We start from the raw sequence: 25,791 nt of genomic DNA on the forward strand, positions 1-25,791 counted from the left end.
TGTGACCAGCGTCTCGCCACTATAGTTGTGATTCCTAAGGAAGGCAAGCCTCGTGATCGTTGTGCCTCATACAGGCCTATTTCCCTACTGAATGCTGAACCGAAGATTCTCGCCAAGGTCCTTGCTAATCGCTTACTCGCTGTCATCTGTGACCTGATTCATCCGGATCAATCCGGTTTCATACCGCACCGGAACACTGCTCTCAACTTGCGGCGCTTCCATGGCGTTCTCGCCAGGGCGGAGTTTCTCTCTGAGCCGGCCATCTTGGCTTCCTTGGACACCACGATGGCCTTTGATACGATAGAATGGCCATATCTTTGGGCCACTCTGGCGAAGTTCGGTTTCGGTGCGGGGTTTATTAGTTGGGTGAAACTTCTATATACGGATCCGCTAGCTCAGGTTGTTGTCAATGGTAGGGTGTCCCAGCCCTTCGCTCTCGGGAGGGGTACTAGGCAGGGGTGTCTATTGTCCCCCCTGCTCTTTGCTCTTGCTCTCGAACCGCTTGCAGCCTGGCTCCGATGGGAACCATCGATAAAGGACATTCAGTGGGCCCCTGACTTTGAAGACCGGGTTTCGTTGTACGCCGACGATATTCTTTTGTACCTCACCTCCCCGCGTGAATCCCTTAGCGTCCTATTTGACGTCCTCACTTCTTTCGGTAAAAACTCCGGTTTGATCATTAATTGGTCTAAATCGTGTGTGTATGTTATCTCCGGTGGCCTCCCCCCCTTACCGAATAGGTTTCCCATTCAAATTTCGCAATCCGGGAGGAGCCTAGCGCGCAACCAAGATGGCGGCGTAGGTGCGAGGCTCCCGAGGACCTCCGCAACCTCCTACGATTATCCTGAAATTATCCTGCCCTGGATGAGGGGACTATGTTGGTGAACCTGAGCTGAGGTGGCACCCGTTTCCCGCTTCCGAATCGGACCTCGGACACCGGAGTGAGCACCGATTGAGGTGTGCGGCCTTCCCCTCGCCGGACCCCGGATTTGCGCTGTAGGGTGATCCAGTGACAAAGTGAACAACAGCGGCAGGCAGGGCCTGGCGACTCGCGTGCCCCGCACTTTCGCTTTCGCTTTCGCACCACCTTGTCGTCTCTGCGAGGTTGGGTCGCGGAGCCCTTGGTGTTGGTGTGGTGTGGCCTTGCTGGGAGACCCTGCCTGCCTGCAGGCTGTGATCCACCCCGCTGCTCTAAGGGGGCCCCCCCGGAGCTCGTGTCTGCTTTCCTGCCCTACACGACGTGGCTGGTGCGACTGGGAGACTGGTGGCCATGGCCACGAAACAAGATGGAGACCGGGCAAAGACCAAATCGACCCGGCGTGGCGCCGTCCATCAGGCCAACAGTATGGACCGCTATACCCTCCAGAAGGGATCTCCCGATGGACCGCGCAAGTCCCCTGAGAGCCCTCCTGATGCCCCAGACCTGCCCGCAGATTTGACTCTGCGAGATGTTATGGGCGCCATTGCCGAGATGAAGGCCTCGGTGGGCCAGCGGTTTGATACACTGGCGCAGAAGATTGACTCGGTCCTCGTGGATGTTGGCCTGGTGAGGGCCGATCTTTCCAAAACCAACGACCGAGTAGAGTCTTTGGCCCACACCGCATCGGGCCTAACGACAGATGTGGCGGCCTTGCAAACAGAGGTGCGCCGGCTTAGTCAGGCGACTGCGCTAATGGATCGACGCCTGGAGGACTCCGAGAGTCGGGCATGGAGGAACAACATCCGCATTATCGGGGTGCCCGAGGGACGCGAGGAGGCGGCGGTGGATCTCTTTGTGGAGGACCTGATTGCTACCCATCTCCAGCCACGGGGGCTGAGCAAATTCTTCGCTGTGGAGAGGGCCCACAGGGTTCCCGGGGGAAGGCCGAAGGTCGGAGCCCCTCCGAGACCTCTCATCGCCCGGATTTTCAATTTTCGGGATAGAGACGCTATCCTGCAAACCTCCAGACTGCATGGACCGGTCAAGCTTGACAATATGGAGGTTAATTTTTATCCTGATTTCACCCCAGCAGTCCAGAAGCAGAGACTGAGCTTCCTAGGCGTCAAACGCCGTCTTCGGGACCTAAACCTCAAATACGCCATGCTTTTCCCGGCCAAGCTGCGTGTGGAGGTGGATGGTCGCACGCACTTCTTTGATCGTCCCGAGGCGGCCGGGGACTGGCTGGATACTTTGCCCGGGGATCGTGATCGGGGGGGCGGGGGGGGCGGCGGGGGGAGACGGCACGCTGGATCAGGACTGAGGGTCTAATATTGGGCCTCACTCTGGACGAAAATGATGCCACTTTTGATTCTGCGTCAGTTTTTGTAAGTTCCCCTCCTATGGAGGTTGTGTTGGGTCTATTGGGGGTTCTCCCTCCTCCTCTAGGGGGTTTAGTTAGTCTAACTATATATGGGGCGACAGGCACACTGCACGTTGGGGGGGCTGTTTGGGCTCATGCAGGGGTGCAGGGAGGGGGGAGTTCTGTTGGGGTGGGTGGGTAGGGATGGGGTGTTGTTCGTTTTTATCACAAGGCAAACGTATTATTGTGTTAGTTCTAAAGTGCTCTCCGGGGTACGAATGATGGCTTCTGTATATGATGGGGGGTAGGGAACTAACTTTGTTGTCCTGGAATGTGAATGGACTGGGGGACAGGATCAAACGGGGTGTGGTCCTGCAGTTTTTGAAGCGAATCTCGCCCGATGTAGTCTTTCTGCAGGAGACACACCTCATTGGCAACTCCTTCTGCGCCATGAATCGGCGTGGCTATCGCCTAGTGGCTCACTCGGGCTTCACGTCCGGCTCACGGGGTGTGGGCATCATGGTGAAGAACTCGCTCCCGTTGGAGATTGATGAGGTGCTCCACGATGATAGGGGACGTTATACGGTCTTGGTGGGAAGACTGGAGGGCAAAGTGGTTGTCTTTGTGTCAGTATACATCCCACCGGGGCTGCAGTCGACCACCTTTGCGGACCTTGGGCGCCTTCTCCTTGGCCTTCCGGGGGGGCTTTTAGTTGTGGGGAGGGATTTTAATGCGGTGGTATCTGGATCTTTGGATCGTCACCCCCCTAGGGACCTTCCCCGGGCACAGGCGTGGCTACCCGGCCTCTTGGATACATTTGGATTAGTGGACTGCTGGCGTTTAAAACACCCCACGCAGCTGCAGTACACTTTCCACTCGGAAGCCCATGGTAGTCTCTCACGACTAGACTATGTCCTTGTCCCGGCGGCCTATGTTGGGAGGATGGGAGAGGTACGCCATTTGCCACGGGGTATTTCGGACCACTCCCCGCTCCTACTGCACTTTGATGTCTTTCCGAGGGGTGAGGGTAGGGTGGTCCCAATCAATCCTTGGTACCTGCGCGACCCCTCCATTCGCGCTGAATTGATTAAATCCCTTCAGCGATATTTTGATGAGAATGTGGGGTCTGTGCCTTCGGCCATACCGCTATGGGAGGCCTTCAAGACAGTACTCCGAGGGGAGGCCCTATCCCTTATTTCCCACGCCCGGAGGCGCGAGCGGGAGGAGGTGACCCGGATGGAGGCTGAAATAGCCGAGTTGGAGGGGAATTTAGAAGGTGGGGTGACGGATGCTGCATTACATGTCCTCCAACTCAAGCAAGCGGCCTACAGGGCCCTCGTCACGGAGGCGGCCAGGGGCCTCAGTAGAGAGCAACAGGGGCGACTGTATGATGTGGGTGATAAGGCTGGTAAACTTATAGCGTGGTTGGACAAAAAAGAGAGAGCGATCGTGTGGTCCCGCTGATTGAGAAAACGGATGGTGTGTGTGTAACTGAGCCAGAAGAAATTGTCTCCTGCTTCGCGGATTATTTCCATGGGGTGTATTCCCCGGTGTCTCCCTGCTCGGAAGAGGATTCCCGTGCCCTGCTCAGTGATATCGCGCTGCCGTCCCTTTCCGGGGAGGACAGGGTGTCGTTGGACGCCGCTCCCACCTCCGACGAGATCGCCCTCGCCATACGCTCGGTCGCTTCCGGCAAGGCCATGGGTCCGAATGGTCTCCCTATCGAGTTGTACAAGTTGCGACCGGATACGCTGGCACCCCACCTCCGGGCTATGTTCCTGGCGGCACACTCGGTGGGCTCCCTCCCGCCGGACCAGCGTCTGGCTACAATCGTGGTCATCCACAAGGAAGGGAGACCTCGGGACCGGGTTACATCCTATCGGCCCATTTCGCTACTGAATGCGGAGCCCAAGATTCTCGCCAAGGTACTGGCCAATCGGCTGGTCGGCGTGGTGGGCGATTTGGTTCATCAGGACCAGTCTGGCTTTATTCCCCATCGCAACACAGCCCTTAATCTGCGGCGTTTGCACGGTGTGCTCGCACGTGCCCCGTTCATACGGGAGCCGGCCATTTTGGCGTCCTTAGACGCCACCATGGCGTTTGACACGCTTGAATGGCCATATATCTGGGCGATGCTTGCGAAGTTTGGATTTGGCCCAGGGTTCATCAGTTGGGTCAAATTGCTGTATTCGGGCCCATTGGCGCAGGTGGTGGTGAATGGAAGAGTATCGGCTCCGTTCGAGCTGGGCCGGGGCACACGACAGGGCTGCCCCTTATCGCCGCTCCTCTTTGCACTTGCCTTGGAGCCCCTGGCGGAGTGGCTGCGGTGGGAGCCTTCCATCCGTGGTCTCCGCTGGACCCCTGAGTATGAGGACCGCATATCCCTATACGCTGATGACATCCTCTTGTACCTAGCTTCCCCACGTAAATCACTCATAGTACTGGTTGATGTTCTGCATTCATTCGGTCGTACCTCCGGTCTGGTCATCAACTGGGCTAAATCGTGTGTGTATGTTCTCTCTGGGGAGGCTCCTATCCTCCCGCGGGGCTGTCCGATCCAGGTCGCCCCGCAGGGATTTAGGTACCTGGGTGTCTTCATTACTCTGGACCCGTAGGCTCGGTATGATCGGAACTTGCTTCCCCCCCTCCAGCGTCTGAAAGAGGATGTCGCGCACTGGCGGCGTTTGCCGCTTTCGCCGCTCGGCCGGGCGGCATTGTTTAAAATGATGTCGTTGCCGCGTTTCCTATACGCGTTGCAGAACACTATGGACCTCGTCCCAGCGCGCTACTTCCGCGAAGTGGAGAGTTTGCAGCGCCGCCTGTTCTGGGACGGGAGGCCACGTATTGCCCTGGCTAAGCTGACGCTCCCCTGGTATGATGGGGGGATTGCCCTCCCGGATATTAAACGGTATTATTGGGCCTCCCAGCTAGCTGCGATTAATCAGGGCCTATATGGGCCCGCCTTAAACCCGGCGTTTGAAATGGATAGGATGCTACTTCCAGGTGGTGACCATAATCGAGCGCTCTACTCTAGCGCGCCCGAAGCTCGCCTAACGGGCCCCACGCGTGTCATGGTGCGAGTGAGGCACGCGGCCAATGCTGCAATGGGGTGGAAGGACCGTTTGACCCGGGCGTCACCACTATACGCATCTGAGCGGTTGGGCTCCTTGTGGACCTCGAAGGGCTTTGAGAAGTGGGATTTAATAGGCATCAGCAAAGTGGGGGATCTCTGGACGAGGGGAGGATTTAAAACGTTCGAGATGCTGCAGACGGAATTTCAGTTGCAGGGCAGCGAGTACTTTCGGTACTTGCAGGTCCGGCATGCGCTGGGCTCCGTCTTTCCGGACGTTGCCTCCATCCCGGAGTGTTCCCCCCTGGAGGATAGAGTGCTGGATGGACACGTCCCTGACAGCACGATCTCACTGATCTACAAAAAACTGATCAACGACCGCTCAGACTTGTTGACGGCCCTTCATGAGGCTTGGGTAGCCGATGGGCAGGAGCTGGACGACGAGGACTGGATCTCCGCGGTGGCCTCCCCGAAAGAGGTGGCCATACCGGCTCGCCTTCGTTTCGTCCAGCTCAAGATACTCCACAGGGTCTACATGACGGGGCCAAAGCTCCTGCGTATGGGCTATGCTGAGGACGGTTTGTGTAAGCGTGGGTGTGGTGCGCTGGGGACTTTTCTGCATATCTTTTGGGAGTGCCCGGAGGTGGAGGGGTTCTGGCGTGGTGTGCATGAGGTGCTGCGAGTGGTCACGCATGTGGCGCTGTTGCCCGAAGCGAGGAGATGCCTGTTGAATGTGTGGGAGCCTACCGATTACTCGGTGCCGCAGACGTGGTGGGTGACTCTGGGGTATATGGTTGCCAAGCGTGATATTGCCCAGCTGTGGGGATCCCAGAGGCCCCCGACTGTCTCGGCCTGGAAGGAACATATGGATTGGTGCATGTTTCGGGAAAAGGTGGTGTATGTGGCGAGAGGTAAGCCTGCGACATGGGTGAAAGTGTGGGGCCCCTGGAACGCCTACCGCGGGGGAATCTGTGCTCCACCGTTATTGCCCGATCCGTCGCCGGCCCCGTCCCCTTAGCCAACTCATCCCCCGGTACCTGGGCATTAGGTGTACCCAGCCCTAGTTCTGATCTCTCCCCCCCCTCTTGAGATTCCTATGGATGGCTAGGATCCCCCCTCTAGGGGAGCACGTATTGCTATTCCGATTGAGGATTGCCTTGTGGGTTTGTTTGTATTTGTTGTTCTTTAAGTTTAAAATGGAACCGTATAGTGGGGTCTGGATAGTGTGGCTCGCAACGATGTTACCTCCTGTGCATGCTCGGCCGCAGCACCATGTGTTTTATAAATGTATATCGTATGCTCCTTTTATTGCTAGCGGCCGGCCGGAAGGTTGTAGGCCCATATTTGTATATTTTTTTGAGTCTTGTAATAAACGGTTTAAAAAATAAATAAATAAATAAATAAATTTCGCAATCCGGTTTCAAGTACTTGGGGGTCTACGTATCTTTGGACCCGGTGGTCAGCCACGAGCATAATCTCCTTCCCCCTCTCCAGCGATTGAAGTTGGACGTGGCTCGGTGGCGTAGATTGCCGTTGTCGCCACTCAGTCGAGAGGCACTTTTTAAAATGATGTCCCTGCCCCGCTTTCTCTACGCACTCCAGAACTCCTTTGATATTATTCCGGCGGCCTACTTTCGGGAGGTGGAGGGTTTACAGAGGAGACTTGTTTGGGACGGTCGCGCACGTATCGCTCTGGCAAAACTGACTCTCCCCTGGTATGACGGCGGCATCGCGCTCCCGGACATCAGGAGGTATTATTGGGCCTCCCAGTTGTCCGCCATCAACCATGCTACGTATGCACCCGGTCCGAATCCGGCTTTTGAGATGGATAAATACCAGTTGCATGGTGGCAACTTCAACAGAGCGCTTTACTCTCGGACGGCGGGGAGGAACCTAACGGGACCCACTAAGATTGCAGTACGTGTGTGGAAGGACGCCAATGTGGCTGTGGGATGGAATGATCGCCTGACACGAGCGACCCCCTTGTTTGCATCGGACAGATTGGGATGCCTCTGGACAACAAAAGGTTTTGATAACTGGGATATGATTGGCATTAGCAGAGTGGGTGATCTCTGGGTGAAAGGTGAGGTCAAATCCTTTGCGGTGCTTCAGAGTGAGTATGAGTTGAGTGAGAGGGAGTTCTTCAGATATGCACAGGTCCGCCACGCTTTGCTGTCGGTCTTCGAGGCCGGTACCACAGTCCCCGCATCTTCACCACTCGAGGACCGTATACTTGATGGTCATCTGCCGGATAGTACGATTTCCTTGATTTATAAGAAATTAATCAACAATCGGGCGGACCTCCTCGTGCATCTTAGGGAGGCCTGGACGGAGACGGGTTGGAGTTGGATTACGAAGACTGGCAGTCCGCACTGTCCTCCCCGAAAGAGGTTGCCATTCCTGCCGTCTCCGTCTCGTCCAGCTCAAAATTCTTCACCGTGTTTATGTGACGGGTCCTCGTTTGGTTGTGATGGGTTTTTCTTCGGATGGGTTGTGTAAGCGCGGCTGTGGAATGAGCGCCACCTTCCTTCATATCCTCTGGGAGTGCCGCGAGGTTGCGGCATATTGGCACCGTGTGCATGCTGTAATGGAGTGTGTTACTGGGGTCGCTCTGTTGCCTGAGGCTCGTCGATGTTTGTTGAATGTATGGGAGCCGACTGACTACAACGTCGCCCAGGCCCGGTGGGCGGCACTGGGGAACATGATAGCAAAGCGGGATATTGCGCAGCTTTGGGGTTCCCGACGGCTTCCCACCGTGTCAGTGTGGAAGGAGAACATGGACTGGTGCATGTTCAGAGAGAAGATGGTGTATCTGCTTCGGGGCAAGCCTGGGGCGTGGGGTAGAATTTGGGGTCAGTGGAACACCTACCGAGGTAATATCTGTACGCCCTCTTTTCTAGATACTCCGGACACTTCCCTGTCCCCCTGATCCTGAGGTTCCTGGAATACTGTACCCTTTTGACTGAATGCTCCGACTTCCCCACTGCCTCCCCCCCCCCCCCCCGGTCATCTTTATTGTCCTCCTGATTCTCTACCTGGTATGGTGGGATCCCCCCGTCGGAGCTCGACACCATCTAGACTGTTCCTCGCCTTGAGTTTTGTTTCATTGTTTCTTTGTTTGTTCCTTCTTTTTCTTTTTCAAAAATTAAAAATATCTGTATCCTGCCTAGCTTCTGAGTTGCTTAGAATATCTCCTGTAACCCTGCTTCGCCTCTGGGGATCAGTCGCTGCTTCGTAACATCCAGCAATTGATATGCATCTATTAGCGGCCGGCCCTGGTGGTTGTAGGCCCATATCTGTAACGATGCTATTATGCACAATAAAGTTTTTCAAAAAACAAAAAAAAACTAAAAAACAATGAGGGTCGAGGATTAGCTCCTCACTTTCTGGAGAAGTGCGCATGCTTGCGTGCTCCTACAACACTGAAAACATTACAGTCTTTGCTGGGCTTTCTGAATTTCGGTCGTATGTACATTCCCGATTATGCCCAGCGTATCAAGCCGCTTTATGCCTTGGTACAACCTACTTTTTCCAAATCGAGCTGGCTGCCAGAGCATTCAGCTATTTTGCAATCTTTGCAAGCTGATCTTCTTGCTTCAAAATACTTACTGACACATGATAACCGCACTAACCTGGTAATAAGAATTGTGCCAGGCGCAGTGGGTTTCTCATACTTAACGTTCAATGAGGGCGACACCGTCCCCATTGCATACAAATCACACCTGTACACTTCGGCTGAACTGCGCTTTTCCACGGTCGAAAAAGTTCTGACTGCAGTGCAGATGGCGATTCTCAAAGAACGAGCGCTGTCGCAAGGAAAACGCATGTTGGTGGTCACACCGTATCCTGCCCTGGAAGCAGTGACGAGGGCAAATGTGTACCTAATTCTAAAGCTTTGCATCCACGTTGGATACAATGGGCCACTTCCTTGACATCGCCCGATGTCACCTATATCTTTGATGCCTCATTGCAGACTCAGGAGTTTTTTCTGTATGAATTCGTTCATCCGGCTCCTCTGTCTTTGCGCCCGCTCGAAGATTACCATTGTGTCATTTACACTGACGGTTCGGCGCAACCGGCGACTGGATCGAAGCATGCCTATTCAGCGGCCTGCGCAATTGTGGCGGGTACTTTCGTGAATGGTGAATTCCAATCTGATGTCGTGCATACGCAGTCATTGGGTGATTGTACCGCACAGTTGGCGGAGCTTCGTGCTCTGGTGCTTGCACTGGAGTTTGCTGATCCCCGGGTCACTACTCTTATAGTAAGTGACTCGTTTTACTGTGTTCAGTCCTTTAACGACAATCTGTTCTTTTGGTCTCAAAATGAATATCGTGATTCCAAAGGTAGCACAATTAAGCATAAAATGCTTTGGGTTCGAGTGGCAGAACTTAAAGAACATCTGCCTCTCGTGAATGTAATTCACACTCTGGGGCACCAGCGAGTTGGTGTCCACGCTGTCGGCAACAGCTTAGCTGACGAAGCAGCGAAAACAGCAGTGGCGATATATCTAGTAGCAGCAGTTACAAGATCCAAAAGTAAGATCGATGATGACATCTTGGCAGCTATTGCTGCTACAGAGAAGGGAAGTAATTACCCAAGAGGTTTCCCTTCTCGGTACCATTATCATTTAAGTCCTGATAACGTCCAATTAGTGAGAATTAACTACGTTGGTGACAGATTGATTCCCAACGCGGACTGCAGACCATCCTTGATAACAGCAGCTCATGAGGGTATGGCCTCTGCCCACGCCGGCGTTGCAGCAACTGTTACGTTGTGTGGCTCACTGGTTAGAGGCAGCAGACCAAGAAGGTGGAGTGGTGTGGCTCACTGGTTAGAGGCAGCAGACCCAGAAGCAGAGGATAGCCCGGGACCAGGGTTCAATTCCCGACGCGGCAGGGTCGTGGACCAGAGCCAGCGGACTCGATAATTCTCGCCTCGGTGCCTACTCTAACCAGGGATCACACTCAGCAACTCTGGGCATTAGCTTGCCTCATCTCCACAACGGCCCCCCACATTCGCCGGGGATGCCTGGTTTCACCTTGGAGATACCCAGGAGGGACCATCTCACAGGGATAGCCAGGACGGGTTCCCCAGCGGTCTACAGCGCCACGACGCCTCAGGGCAGCAGTGCGCTTTACAAGACGCAAACATTTACATTTACATGTTACTCTGTTACAACAACGTTACTGGTGGCGCAGGTTATATAAACAGGCTCGCACTTATGTTCTTGATTGTGACATTTGCCAGCAGATTAAACCTTCAACTGCTGCGCGCCCACCACAAACTCAGTTGTACATATCCAATAACACTTGGGTGTGTTTATCTGGATCACTGCGGTCCTTTCTCCTCTGATACTGCGTACAAGTACATCTTAGTTGCAGTGGATTCGTGCACACGTTTTCTGTGGGTATGGCCACAAAGGAGTGCTGATGCCCGTACTGTCATCAGGGATTTGCATGTCTTTGTGGGAAGTTTCGCGTGTGGTACCTTTCATTCTGATCAGGGCCCTGCATTCGCCTCTAAGGCGTACAAAGAAGCCATGAGAAATTTGGGGGTCCAAGTCAAATTTTTGTCTCCCTATCGACCTGAGGGTAATAGTGTGGTGGAGTGAATGAACCGTGACTTAAAGCAATCCTTGACAGCTAGGGTTTTAGGCACTGGCCGGAACTGGTTAGCCCATCTGTATAACGTCCAACGTGCACTTAATAATCTTCCTAGAAGGTCTCTGGGTGGGAGGACCCCATACATGATGCTCTTTGGCATAAGAAGGTTTGTCCCGGAACTTGATGGTCTAGACATGGTGGCGTCTGCCGCACCCGTTGACGTAGATGATCACTGTGCTGTATTGCAGACTCTACAAGAAGCCAGAGACAGTCTCGCGAAGGAACACGTGCCCTCCACATCTGATGCTGCACTTCAGATTCCGGTAGTCGGCTGGCTACCTCGAGTTGGTGACCTGATCCGTGAGAAGGTGGGGAACAAGAAGGAGTTTGGCCCCTCTTATCGTGCCCCGGTTCCAGTGCTTGGCGTGCAGGGTACAAGAACAGTCATTTTACCTCCACTTCCTGGTCGCAAGGATAACAGGTACATCTCCATTGACAATGTCAAACTACAGCGAGTAGCCGATTCTTCTTAGTATGACTCCAGCGGTTTCTTGCCCTGCGATGCTGAGAAATTCTGTTTTGGCTCCGGCTTCTACCACCATGTCTGATATTGCCATTGAGACGCATACAGTTACTGATCCTTTGTTGCTACCATCGGCTGGTGGTCCACCTGAAGATACTGAGTATGCTTATCCTGCAGATGTACCATTGCTTGTTTTACAATCCACCGCAGTTAACCAGTCACGTTTCTCCTTTGATACTAACTCTATGACTTCCAATGCCCCATCAAAAGTTCTATTTTTGCTGTCTGGTGTAAAAGATATTTTTTAATTCCCCCTTGGACTTACATTTGGCTGATGCTCATATGTATTTTTTTGTTCATGTCCATTGGATTTGTAGTGGTATTTTTTCGTCTTGTGAGTGGACACTACCTAAAAGAAAGATCTACAATTAGACTAATTGACTGAACTTTGGCCCCCCACTCCTCATCACACATCATGAAGAGGGACCAGACTTTTGTGAATATTACTGCCTGGCCTGTGTTAGATGGGATTGCGTGGGATGCTGTTAAATTTTAGATTCATGGTCCAACAGAGGTTATCAATGTTCCAAATGTATTTCGTGTTTCTATTGGTCATGTCGCTAAGCAAAACATCCGATCTGATGATTGGGACGTTCAGGCCATGGAAGCGCTGTTTTCTGATTTGAAATATTATGCTGCATTTGATGCTGTGGATTTGTATTTAGATACTGCTAATTATGGTGAGCAGTTTTGCTATCAACATTATGGCAATCATTTCCTACATAAAGCCAATACGTATAGAAATTTTGTAAATTATACACAATGGGAACATTGTCCAACGCCAATGCTAGGCAGCTCCACCACATTACTGAACAAATTCATATATTTTTCTAATTTCAGTGTTTCAAATCCTGCTTCCTTTTATTTTAAGGTGGCAGCTGAGTCTGCCTCGAAAGTTAGGCTGACACACACTAAATTATTATATTCCAAATCCTTTATGCATGATTTGGCAATCAGAGGTTATGATCTGTGGAAAGCTACTATTGATCTTAAATCGGTTTGGGGTTCTAAACCGTGGCAGGTACAAGGAACAGAAGCTTTGCATCATGCCTGCCTCATCCCGTACCACATGTTGTTTTTGAATTCGACAATTTTTCAGACCACCTGCTTTGGATTGGCTACTTCTAAAAAACTGAATTCTCCCTCTACTCCGGATCTGGGTGCTTATCCAAATTGGGATAATCATACGGATCTGTCCCTTGATGCGTTGCAGTCATACATCTCTAATACATCCTTCAATATTTCCAAATTAAATCCGGAAGGATGGTTAACATGGCAGATGAGCTCGGATTCCTGTCAACATCGTTTTCTGGATTTGAAACCTGGGTATACGCAGGTTCGTGTAGACCCCCATTTTGAATCTTCTCATTCTCTAACTACCTACTCGGTAGGGAAATTATGCCAATCTTGGCCGCAAAATTCCACCTTGGCATCTGTTAAACTTCATTTATCTAAATTACATGACAAGATAGATTTGAATGATTTTGTTAAGGGTCCTGTTGCTGGCAGGTCCAAAAGATGGGTATATGCTATTTATAACGAAGTTTGGAAGTTATCACAAATTGAAGCTGCTTCCAGATTGCGAGCTATTGGTCAAGTCAATATGGAAAAAGTACTAGCTGTTATAGATAATAGCATTAACACACTTTCTTCCAGAATTACACGTTAGATAATATTGTTTCATCTGTTGTTGATATTGTGCAGGATGATATGTCTGTTTTGTATCATGGTCAAAATCAATTGCGTTCTATAATGCAGTTTGCATGGACATTGCAAACGTTAATGGCTGGGAAAGTCCCATGGGACTACATGAATACTTCATCTTTGTTCCTTCCTTTTAATCTAACTGCAAAACAACAATTCATGTCCATGAAGGATGCAACATATTCGTTACTGCACATTGAAAAGTTAGAACCTTTGCCTTTCTCTGTGGCCAAATTGAACTCCGCTCTGTGGCTTATCCATGGGTTAATAACACTACCATTACCCTTGTTTAAGTTCAGTTCTTGCATGAAACATTATGCCCTAGGCAGATATGAACAACTAGGTACTGCCTTCCTGCATGAAGTTTGGTCACTCCCATTTACATACAGGTGCATGAGAGACGGTAAAGAGGTCTATTTGAAAGGTGAGGACTGCACTTCCACACCTGATCACTCTGTAGTCTGTAGGCACATTCAGTTGCATGGCGCGTGCAATGTGTTAGCTCCTAATTTAGCATGCATCCTGAAAGGGATTCCAGTGCCAGCTATTACACCCTCTTTCACGTTGCTGGCTAACGGTAGTTATTTGCTTTTAAATAATGAGGCTTGCTGCAGGATGCTAGTGGGAATTCCCTACATAGTGACTGTATCACAGAGAGTAGTTTGCTGTAAGAATGTCCTTTTCCCACCCCCGCATGGGCGGCTGGATGTATCCATCTGGCCTATCATTCCAACCTTGAAAGCAAAGTTCAACAAGATGAGCATAATAAGGGCTCTATTGTCTCAAAAAGAAGTTGCGCTGACTTCTTCACGTGAAACATTTGTCCTTCACGTAGCAAATACGCGCACCGAGGTGCATGCGCTTTTGAATACTGATCTCCCACTTCATTTTGGTACTAATTCAAACTATATTTAATGCCTCGTCAACAACGGGCTAGGCACATTTTTTCAAAATTGTGGGCTCCGGCCTCGTGACCTCCTTCCAAACTATTTTTGGTGTGATCCCGGCATTTTTTCATTCTATTTTTTCCAGCGTCTTTGGCGGTCTCCCGTTGATTCTCGCCCTCGCGGCTGGGGTGCTATTGTTGGTCTGCTTACTGCGCAATGGCTGCACAATGTGTGTCATACGGCAGCCTGTCCCGGCTGCTCCATCTTAGTAACCGGATGCTTGAATATTATGGAACGTTACCACTGGCAACGTTGAGCATAGCCTATGGATTGTCCTTCTGGTTTTCCTACTTTACATGCGTGCAACCTGTTTTTCATTTCTTAGATTGTCCTTTCTAATGGGCTCTGGATTTGTGCTTGTCAAACTCGGTGTCTCCTGCCCCGGATTATGATCGACTAATGAGTCCCTTAGTGGCGCATGAGTTGAACTGTTCTGGTGTCAGGATTATGGCCTGTGGAGCGGCACATGGAGTCCTAGGGAATTGGGACATCGGTATGGCTGCATATGACTTCCTGGCAAGAAGTTATCTTGAAGAACACGCCAGTTGTCCTCTGATTGTGCTAGAGGCCCCAGTTGTTGAATAACATGTATGTTCATTTACCTTGCTAGACTGGATGGCGGACACTTTTACAGAACATTCCAATGACTTCCTCTTGGAAGCTGTTGCTACTTACTGTGCTTATACGTTGATGGATTAACTTGGATGTCGTCCAACTTTCCATCACGCGCATTTTTTATTTTTTGGGGGTTTTTGATTCGGCATTCGTGCTCGCTGAGCCTTGCCATTGGTTTTTCCATGCACATTTCTTTTCCCATTATCGTTTTTTTTTCTTCGAACCTTCACTGCCATTTTTATGGATTTCCAATTTGTGCTCTTAGTTCCGTTCTATCGAACTTGAACTCTGCATTCCCTAATTGTATCCCTATTGGTTCGTGATCCGATCAAGGGGGGGTGTAGTGAAGGCTGCAATTTAGATGCATACATTGCTATGTTAGCATAGGCGCGTTAGATGTTAGAAAGCCATCTTGCCACTTTTTGCTGCTTTTGCACACGACACTGCAGATACATGTTATGATTTGAAAAATGCTTGCTTGCCTTTTCTTCACATGAGAACTGTCTGTTGTTCACATCCCTAGATGTGCGCTGCGACCTTGGTCTGAACATTGTGTAAAGAAACAGTCTGGGTCGCCAGACAATGCATGATTTTGAGTTCAGGTTGATCGGCCCACTATTTAGCCATAACACGCACAACAGCTGCAAATACCTGAAAGTCGAGTGCTTTTAATATTGCAGTCTGCATGCTTTACACACACATTCTGGAGAGGAACTTTCCCAGGAGCAGAGCAAAGCTGATCCTGTGATTTATTTATTTATTTGTGTATTTTATAAAGCACACAGCTGCCCCAACGGGGCGTCCCGGCGCTGAGAACCCTGGGAAAGGAGAGCAAGAAACGGAGGGCCTGTCTAGGAGGAGAAAAGGTGTGTCTTCAGCAATTTACGAAATGCTGATTCTGATTGGCTGGTACGTAAAGCTAGCGGGAGCTTGTTCCAGCGCTGAGAGGCACAGACCTCAAAGGTTTTTCCACCTGCACAAACTCGTTTAAATCGTGGAGTGTGCAGGAAAAATAGGGAATTGGAGCGCAATGTCCTGGAGTGGACATACGGTCGCAAGATGTTTTTCAGATGAGCCGATCCGATGCCTTTTGAGGCTCGGAAGGCCAGCGTCATTGCTTTGAAGACACTTAATGGGTAACCAGTGCAGTTTGCGTAAAAGTGGAGAGACATGGTGTCTAGCAGGAATTCTCTCTACAAGCCGAGCGGCGGCATTTTGGACTGTCTGAAGTTTATGACACAGGCCTGCTGTGATACCAAGGTAGAGGGCATTAGCGTAATCGAGATGGGAAATTATCAATGCCTGGATCACAGTTTTACGGCAATCCGCCGGCAGGTAGTTAATAAGGCGTTTAATGGTCCTGATTTTAGCGAAACAGGAAGCAGCTACTGTCTGTACCTGATTGCTGAAACTAAGATGGTTGTCCCAACGTACCCGTAAGTTTTTCACCGAGTCTTTAGGGGTGGGGGCTTGGCTTAGATCGTCTGGCCACCACAGGCTAGAATCCAAAGGAGATGGAGAGTTGAAAAACAGGATCTCCGTTTTTCCTGCGTTGAGTCGGAGGGAGTTAGCATCCATCCAACTAGAAATGTCCCTAAGGCAGGATTTCAGCGGATCAAAGGCAGAAGCAGAGGGGGTATCAAAAGTAAAAAGAAGCTGAATATCGTCAGCATAGGAGGTGGATTTAATCCCTGTCTGAGCGATCAGCTTGGCCAAAGGGGTAAAATAAACATTAAAAAGGAGCGGACTCTGGGAAGAACCCTGGGAAACTCCCCATTTAAGTGGTCTGGCAGGGGAGGTGTAGGGAGGGGTGAAAACCTGCTGTGTGCGGTCCGAAAGATAGGATGAGAGCCATTTCAGCACAACACCTCCTACGCCCAAGTCCTCGAGCCTACTCAGCAAGATCTTGTGAGAGACGGTGTCGAATGCTGCTGATAAATCCAACAGCACTAGCACCGCCCTCGACCCCTGGTCTAGCGTCCACCTCACCGAGTCCGCCATTTCAATAAGGGCAGACTCCGTGCTGTGGCCTGATCTGAAGCCGTGCTGAGAATCATGGAGAAGTCCATTGGATTCAATATAGTTCGCCAACTGAGAGTGCACCAGTTTTTCCAGGATCTTTGCTGGTGCAGGCAGGAGGGAAATGGGCCTGTAGTTGCTAGGTTGGTCAGGATCCAGGCTGGGCTTCTTAAGGATGGGGACCAACGAGGCATGTTTCCATTTGGCAGGAAAACAGCCCAGTCTGAGAGAGCAATTCCAGATGTGATTCAGATAGGGATTAAGTAGAGGGGCAAGTTTTTTGTATTGCTTGGCTGGCCAGGGATCGTTAGGCGAGCCTGATTTACATTTGAGTAATTCAGCCATAGATTCGGCTTCCGAAACGGCTGCAAATTCGGATAAGATAGGCAGAGGTGGCGAGAGAGTAGTGGGCTTTTCTTCCCAACCTACTGTGTCTAGGGTGGGGAAAGAGGAATAGATGATTTCTATTTTATCCTCAAAAAACTGGGAGAGTTTATCACATAATGATTGTGAGGCAAGCTGAGTTCGAGTCAACGCGTTGGGGTCTGTGAAGGATCTGACTATATTAAAGATCTCCCTAGCGCCATTACTGGCGAGCATGATTCTGGAGGCCAGAAAGTGTCGTTTGTGCTTCTCAATCAGTCTCCTATATTCTTTGAGGGCTAATTTATAGGAGATTTTACTATCGATAGTATAGTTCTGTCTCCAGAGGCGTTCAAGAGATTTGCAAGAGGCCTTTTTCTGCCTGAGCTCATCAGAGTACCAGGGTGCCGAAGGTACAGCCCTATAAGTTTTGATGGTTTTAAGGGGGGCCAAAGCATCTAAGGCCTGACTGATCCATGTGTCCAGGTGATCAATCTGTAGATCCGTGATGTGATTCAACTAAGCTGATCTTTACGGTATGGGGTTCCACATTCAAGCCTAGAGACCTTCTATTAGTCCAATAATATTAGCTTACTAGTGAAGGGAAGGTGGCTGTATTCCACTGTCATTTATTATATGATTTCTCCCTTTATTTTCTATGGTATTGTAACAATGCTGATGGTTTTATTTTTAATCATTTGCCTGCTTATGTTAGCCAAAGTAATGCATCTTAGGACACGTAGTTTATAAAATAAACATTTTAAACTCTACCGTGTCTCTGTTTACTCTTGTTGTGGACTGATATGAGAATAATAACGGACAGGTATTTCTGATTCCCACCATTCCTGAGAGTACTCTAAGTCGCTTGTTCTGCATTGTCTATACATTGGGACCTCAGATAGAATACGGATAACGAATGGGACACTGATGCTGGTCGGATAGGGGTTCTGAGGTGAGTTTTTTGGTACACCACAATTCACTGAGGGTCTGGTTTCCTGCGCATAGTTCTGTGCATGAACAGAAACCCTGCAACAGGTTGAGATACGTTCTAGTGATTGTGTGCATCTTTTCACAGTGGGTGGAAGTTTACCCCACTAGGAGAAATTACAGTCTCACAGTGGGCAAGTTGTTAAGGGAGTTAATACCACGTTTCGGTTTCCCGACTTCTCAGGAACTCATTTTAATAATGAGGTCCTGAAGATGTTATGTGCAGCATTACAAGTTGGACAGATACTCAGCTACAGTGACTGTCCAGTGACTTCTGGAATTGTGGAGAAAATCAATGGCACCTTGAAATCCAGGTTGGCCAAAGTATGTGCTTAGACGTTTCTGAAATGGCCTGATGCATTGGCCTTTATACTGACGAGTCTATGCAGTACTCCAGATAGGGAGTAAGGATTGTCGCCCCATTAAATTATTATGGGGAGGGCCATGAGACTGCTAGCTGTACCTGTGAACGCGCTTGTGAACATTTCTGATAAGATGTTTCTTGATTACTGCAAACGGCTGGCTGATGTGCAGCATTCTGTGTCTCACCAGATTGGAGAGGCTACAGTCCCACCTCAACAGGAGCATTGCCATGACCTTGGTGCCGGCGTCTGGGTAATGGTGAAGAAGCACATGCGAAGGTCGTGCTTGGTGCCTCAGTTGAGTGGGGCGTACCAAGTGATCTTAGTCACCACAACTGCTATGAAATGTGGAGGCCTCCCTAATTGGGTAAGCGCTGCCCATACTCGCAGAGTCCAGTGTCCCCTTGATGATATAATAGCACCTGTTCCTGATGTGCCAGTGGTTACAGTGAGACATAGGAAACAGGTTAGTCAAGCTGTTGGCGATCAGCAAGAAGCTGGGACAGCATATTTTTGGTCTGAGGGGGGGTCTGAGAGAGGCAACAGTTGAAGTTGGTACAGAAGAGTATTGTGTTAACTATGCCAGATTCAGACCCTGTAGAAGGGCCTAGTGCAGTAAAAATGTGGTTTGTACCCAGATACCAGTGGCCCAGAAGACAAGAAAGAGGGCAACACGGTCTGTCTGAACTGCACGTACCATACACTATCCCAGAGGATACTGAAGGATTTGGCTTAAGCGACAGATTGGAGAAATGGGTAACAGTAAGGAGATCAAAGGGAGCAAGAGTGCCCTGCTTGAGGTACTCCTCACCTGAATGGACTTACCTAGCAGTCAATGACTGGGAGAGAACATGTTACATCTTTTGCTATACCAATTTGCATCCAATTAAACCTCCTTGAGTTAACTTTTTGTGGCTGAACTGAGTTTTGGTATTGCATTGCCACTGAATATACTGAGTCTATTTATTCTGGAAGTGATCATTAGAGAGTCTGAATTGTGTATTTACTAGAGACAGGGCTTAATAGATTTGCCCAAACTACAAAGAAGAATACAAAGGCCCAAGTTGGTGAAGATCGTAAGATTGTTCTTTAGAAGTACACGAAGTAGGGCTAAGGAAGTCTTACATAGTTCATTGTACATATTTTACCAGGGGGGGGGGGACATTTAAAATGTATTTCGCTGTTTGTACAAGTGGAAACTAACTGGAAGAATTGGGCTGTAATCTTCTAGATAACAACCTTCCACCATAGAACTCATGGAGCCTAATGCAAACACTATTAGACATAAACGCATATGTGCAGGAGTGTTTGCTGTTGTGACAATAATGTCAGTTGCTGTACTTATAATTTTGAATTTACTCAATCATTTACAGGTGGGAAAGCTTAGACCTACACATGCCCCTCAAACACTATTTCCTACTGCCAATAGTTTACCTACAATAGATAAGAAAGAATTGCATATAGATGCTTTCAGATGAGATTATTCATTGAATGTTTATTCAAGGCAGCTTTATGATTATGTTAACACTATGAATGCCAGGGATTGCTACGTTTGTATGCCGTTACCTGCATCGGTTGTTGAGGGAATAACGTACCATTACCTCCTCTTGACATATGGAGTTACCTGTTGTTTGTTGCTAAGCTTATTTTATGGGAAAGGTTATTTTCAATACTGTTATTCGAATCATGACATGGTCTTTTCAAATGTTCCAGTGCTGAATGATAAGTTACTTACCTTTGGTAACACCTTACCTGGAAGAGACATGATCTAGCCGTAGGTTCCTTACCTTTGAATTTCACAGGCGTCATATTGGATCCAAAAGATTTTTCTTCAAGTAATAACCCTGCGCGCCGGAGGTAGCATTGGTTGGCTCTGCTTGACGACAGCGGTGGCCACGCCATTCTGACGTCTGTGTCACCTATATATAGGCACCACCTTGGTGTGCTGACATCATTTACTTTTCACATCTTTCCACGTTAGAAGCGCGGAGCCATGAAGTGCACTGACATTTGTGTGTTTTGAGAAACTAGGGCCCTAAAAGGTAGCAGCCCTGACCTAAAAACCTTTTTTGCAGTGCGGGAAGGATGGTTGGGTTTGTAAGGAGTTTACAGATAGATCATGTCTCAACCAAATAAGGATGTTACCAAAGGTAAGTAACTTTCCCATCTGATAGAGACATCTAGCTGCAGGTTCCTTACCTTTGAATAGATACGCAAGTGTATGAAGCTGGCTCTGTATATACTATACCAAAGTAATGTATAATGTGCACAGAAGGAGTTAGGCTTATCAGGAGGGTGTGTTAAGCATTTATTGTATTCTCTCAATCAAGACTGATGGCATACACTCAGAGACAGAATCCAGACCAATTAGGTAAGGATAAAAAAAAGGTATACTTATGTGTTATTGCTATAACCAAGCAGGATTTGGTACAGGCAAGTAGAATATACTTTCAAATACAAAACTTTCCAAGGAAATACAATTGTGAATGGAATTAGAATCGTTACAATTTTGTATTTGGTTTTAAAACAGGTTAGAAATTATGTGTATTTACTTTTAGATTACTTTTCAGTTACTTTGACTACTTGGGGTAATATGCCTAGATATAACACAATTCGGCATATTCGCAAGGACGTATTGCCAAGTTATTGGCACTTTATCGCAGCCAAATTGGCGATAAATTTATCGCCCCATTCACAAGCCGGTGCTAACAGCCCATATCACCAGTTTACCTGTGATATTAGCCGCAAAAAAGATTGCCACAGATGACACCGGCAACTAACGCTAATGATATGCAGAGTAGGCGTTCTCGTGCAAAAAGCAGCAAACACACCACTTCGCAACATTCTCAATGACCAGCCAGATCGGCGATAAGATCCCAAAACATGCGATAAGGCGCATTTGCTGCAGGATTTTAACACCTGCTCCTACCTGGTGTAAAGTCGGACGACAGCCGGCACCAGACAAGGGAGCACAGCCCAGAGCCACACCTGAAGATCAACAGATGCCATGGATCCACTGATCATGCAGCTCGGAGCCCCAACAGGGCCACAACACCCACCGCCACCACAACCAGGACTCCCACCCCCCCAGAACCCTTCCCCCCGTACCACCACAGAGGCAGCGCAGACAAAGACAGCAGACCTTCAGAAAACGCACCAACCTCACAGACCCAACACCAGAGAATGTCATTGCCCTCTACAGGCTCAAAAGGACAACCATCCTACGCATCCTGACCATCATTGCCCACAGGCTGACGCTACCAACACAGTGGACAACCAACATCCCTCCGCAGACAAAGCTGCTGGCTGTGCTGCACATGTTGGCCTCTGGGACCTTCCAACCAACAACCACCAGAGTCGGAGGAGTCTCACAGCCAGCCCTATCAAAGTTCCTCACAACTATCTTGGATGCCATCATCAGCTTGGTACCCCAGTACCTATACTCCCCCCACACTGCGCAGGAACAGCTGGAGACCAAGCAAGGCATCTACGCCATAGCTGGCTTCCCACATGTGTTAGGGTGCAATTGACTGCACACGTGTCCTACTTGTGCCCCTTAGTGACACTACACACAATTACCTCAACAGAAAGCACATGCATTCCATCAATGTGCAGGCAACAGTGGACCACCTGAGAATTGCCACCAACGTCGTCGCCAACTACCCAGGCAGTGTGCATGATTCCTATTTCTACCGACAGTCCATCATCAACCAGCGCTACCAGGATGGCACCCCTGAAAATGCACTGCTCGTTGGCAAGTACCAAATGATCACACACCTCAACTCCACAATCATGCAGGAATGGGAATGCACACATTATAAACTCACATACAACATGCCCAACAACATGCCCACCCACCAGGCACGACAGCACAACTTACTGCGGCAACCTGGGCCAGCCATGTACATAAGCCATCAACGGCATGGCACCTCAGCCACACAATAGCAGATTGTGGGGAGAGGTGGGAACCAGGCATGTGCGAAGGAGGTAAGTGACCCATGATGAGAATGTACACAATGCCAAGTGTGGCGTGGATGTGATGGCCAGACTGCAGTATGCTGACCACATACATATCCATGTCGACATACACTGCTGGTGTATGGAGTGTTGTGGAAGCGACCATGTCACCCCAGCCAGTGGGGAAGTTTGCGGAAATGTACCTTGTTATGTCCACCCATGGAAGCGTGAGCAGAGTGGGCTGGCCCGGCGTACGCCAGGCCAGCATAGGGGTGTGAATAAAAAGCACGTAGCTCTGGGCGTAGTTCTCGTCCGGAATGGCCAACGTCTCTGCCAGGGCAGTGCCTCTCACCCCGCCATGACGCTGACGCCGTCGTCGTGAGCGGAGTTGCCTGCGATCCTATGCGCCTGCTGTGCCCCGGGCCGCTGGTCCCCGAACCCGTCTTGCCCGCCCCTGCGCACCCAGGCCTCACTGCTCACTTTCCAACACTGGCGTGTGTCAAAGAGGGCCCACCACGTGCCGATGTAACCTCCAAGCCCGAGGCCCGTGACCTTGGCAGCCTGCTCAGACCATCACGGCCTTCTCAAGCAAGGCTTGCTGGCCTCCTTTCTCGTTGATGTACTCCACTGGCATACACAGCGGACAAGTAGGTCACACATTTGGAACTGAGTCTTTATTACACAATGACAGAGTACATATTGATGGCTGATTTTATGTCACTATACTCACTTTGATGTGGTGCCACGAGTCTGTGTAAAGCATTCCAACCACAAGTGTCTGTGGGCCCTCGCGGACTGCTGCCCTCGGCCCACACTGTGCTCAAGTGGGTCACACATTTGGAACTGAGTCTTGATTTCTTCATGGCCGAGTTCATATCATTACACGCAAGGAGAGGTGTAAGAGGGAGACGCGTTTCAGTCAGGAGGAAAAAAGGATCATCGTTACGGAGGTGATCATACACTACCAACAACTGCCCTGGTGTCACTAACTCTGTGCATTGCAAGCCGATGACACATGCTTGTGGGCCCCTGCTGACCGCTGCCTCCGGCCTACACTGCGACCGAGTAGGTCACACATTTGGGACTGAGTCTTGATTTATTAATGGCAGAGTTTATATCATTGTACCGGCCTCATCGCAGACTGCATCCCCTCCCAGCCCCGGTGGCACTAAGTCTGTTCCCTGACAGTCATGGACACTCTCTGGTAGAACTTTGGTGGCATCTGGGTCTATGGACTTGGGGTTGTCTTCATCCTCATGTAGCTGATACTGACTTGGTGGTAAAAATGAGGCTGTAGCATTCCACTCCTCAATTTGCCGCTTCCGGATGGCTTCTGCCCTCTGCATCATGCCCTGGAGGACACCTTCCACTGTTCCCGCAATATTCATCTTCAACATCGACGAGGACCCGCTCAGTCTGCGTGGCCCTACCTCAGTGCAGCGCAAGTCACCATCAATGGTGGTGGGCCTGTGCCAGCCGCAGTGCATCCGGGGCCACTAACTCTGTGCAGCTCAAGTCAGAGACCTTCTCTGATAGGATATTGGATGGCCTCTGGGTCGATGGCCTTGGAGTCATCCATGCCATGTGTCTGTGGCCCTTTGCTGTCCGCTGCCCCCGACCTCAAATGTGGTCCACCAGGGCTCATAATTCAAATCGAGTCTTGACCGGCCCCGACTTCGCATCACCGCAGGGGGCACATGCCACCACCGCCAGGACCACCTCCAAACAAAAGCTGCCAGAGTCGAAACAGTTGTACTGGCAGACTAACAGAGTTGCTCACACCTGTCGTGGATGCCATCATTTGCCTGATACCCTGCTCAGCTCTTCAGGTGCCACTAACTCAGTGCACCACAACTCATGGTCCATGACTGATTGTGCTGTGTGCTGTGGCGAGCTCAGGCAGCAATGTCACTTCAGGCTGTGTGGGAGACCTGGGACGATGATGCAGGTGTAACACCCCACTGCAGCTGCATCAGGAATATCCTAAAGGGACACAATCCTAGACAATTTATTCACATGAGCACACTCAGCTCTAGTGCCCCAACCTCAATGCACTGCAACTCACAGGCACTTCTGTTTGCATTTTGGGTGACCTCTGTACTTGCTACGGCTACCACCATGATGCTTCGCTGTAGTTCCTGTAATGCTGTTGTTTTCTGTTTTAATAGTGATCACTGTTCAAGTTGTTGCCAGCACCAACCATTCTGTGAGGGCTGGCACACACTCACCCCACACACATCCAGCAAAGGCGTCACTGTAAATGTGACCCTGCCAATAAAGGTGCCGGGTGCACGGGCCTGTAGCCAGTAGCACAAACTCTCTGCATGTGTCCGTGTGGTCATGATGTATGCATGAGGGCCCCGGGCCCTACAACATTACATTGTGCTGTGCACAGCGGATGCAACCATGTCACCGCAGGCAGCGGGTAAGACCTTGGACCTGTAGCCTTGTCGTCACCCACTCAATACGTGAGAGGAGTGGACTGGGCCATCGTGCGCAGGTCTAGCGTGGGTGTGAATGATAATTCTAGGGCTCTGGGCGTGGTTCAGTACAGGAAATATGCGAATGCATGTGTCTCTGTCACAGTGTGTGTCTCCTTTGTGGGGTGTAGGTGGTCCCTGATGGGACTTAGACACCCACGTATGTGATCTAGTTCGGCTTCCATGAGGTCGGACCCCACCCGCACCTGTTCGGCCACCTCCTTTTGGCAATCTGACACCTGGCATTGGAATGCGATGTGTGCTTTGGTGTAGTGTTGGGAACCAGCCGTGGTGGCGGATGATTCCTGCTGTGTGGTCTGTGCAGGGGCTGGGGTCTCCTCTATGTAGCTTGGCTGCCCTGCTCCTGGAGGTGGGTTGCCCAATATGTCCATGACCTGTTATAGGGCACCGTTGTCGAAGGTGTGGTGATCCTCTCCAGCATCACTGATGAGTTGGTGGTCTGCTCTGCTGGAGGTGTTATTTGTCCCTCTGCAATGTGAAGGGGAAATGCATTTTGACATTGTGTTGACATGTATGTTTGCGCATTGTTCTAGTTAACAGGCAGAATGTATGACAATGTACATTGTGACTGTGTGGGAGGTGCTGAATATTTGATGCGGGACAGTGGACATTTGGACTACATGACGGATGTGAGGTTGTACACGTACATTTCCATCTCACAGTTTCCTGCTATGATAGTTGTTATTGGCCTATTTCTACGCATGAGCGGACCCAGTTGTGTCCTCTGTTCTGTGTAGGTGTTGCACTTTGTACCACATTGTCATCAATGTGGATGTGCTGTTATTGCTATGTGTGTGT

This window comes from Triturus cristatus, chromosome 4_1 (assembly GCF_964204655.1).
Source record: "Triturus cristatus chromosome 4_1, aTriCri1.1, whole genome shotgun sequence".
NCBI classification, from domain to species: Eukaryota; Metazoa; Chordata; class Amphibia; order Caudata; family Salamandridae; genus Triturus; species Triturus cristatus.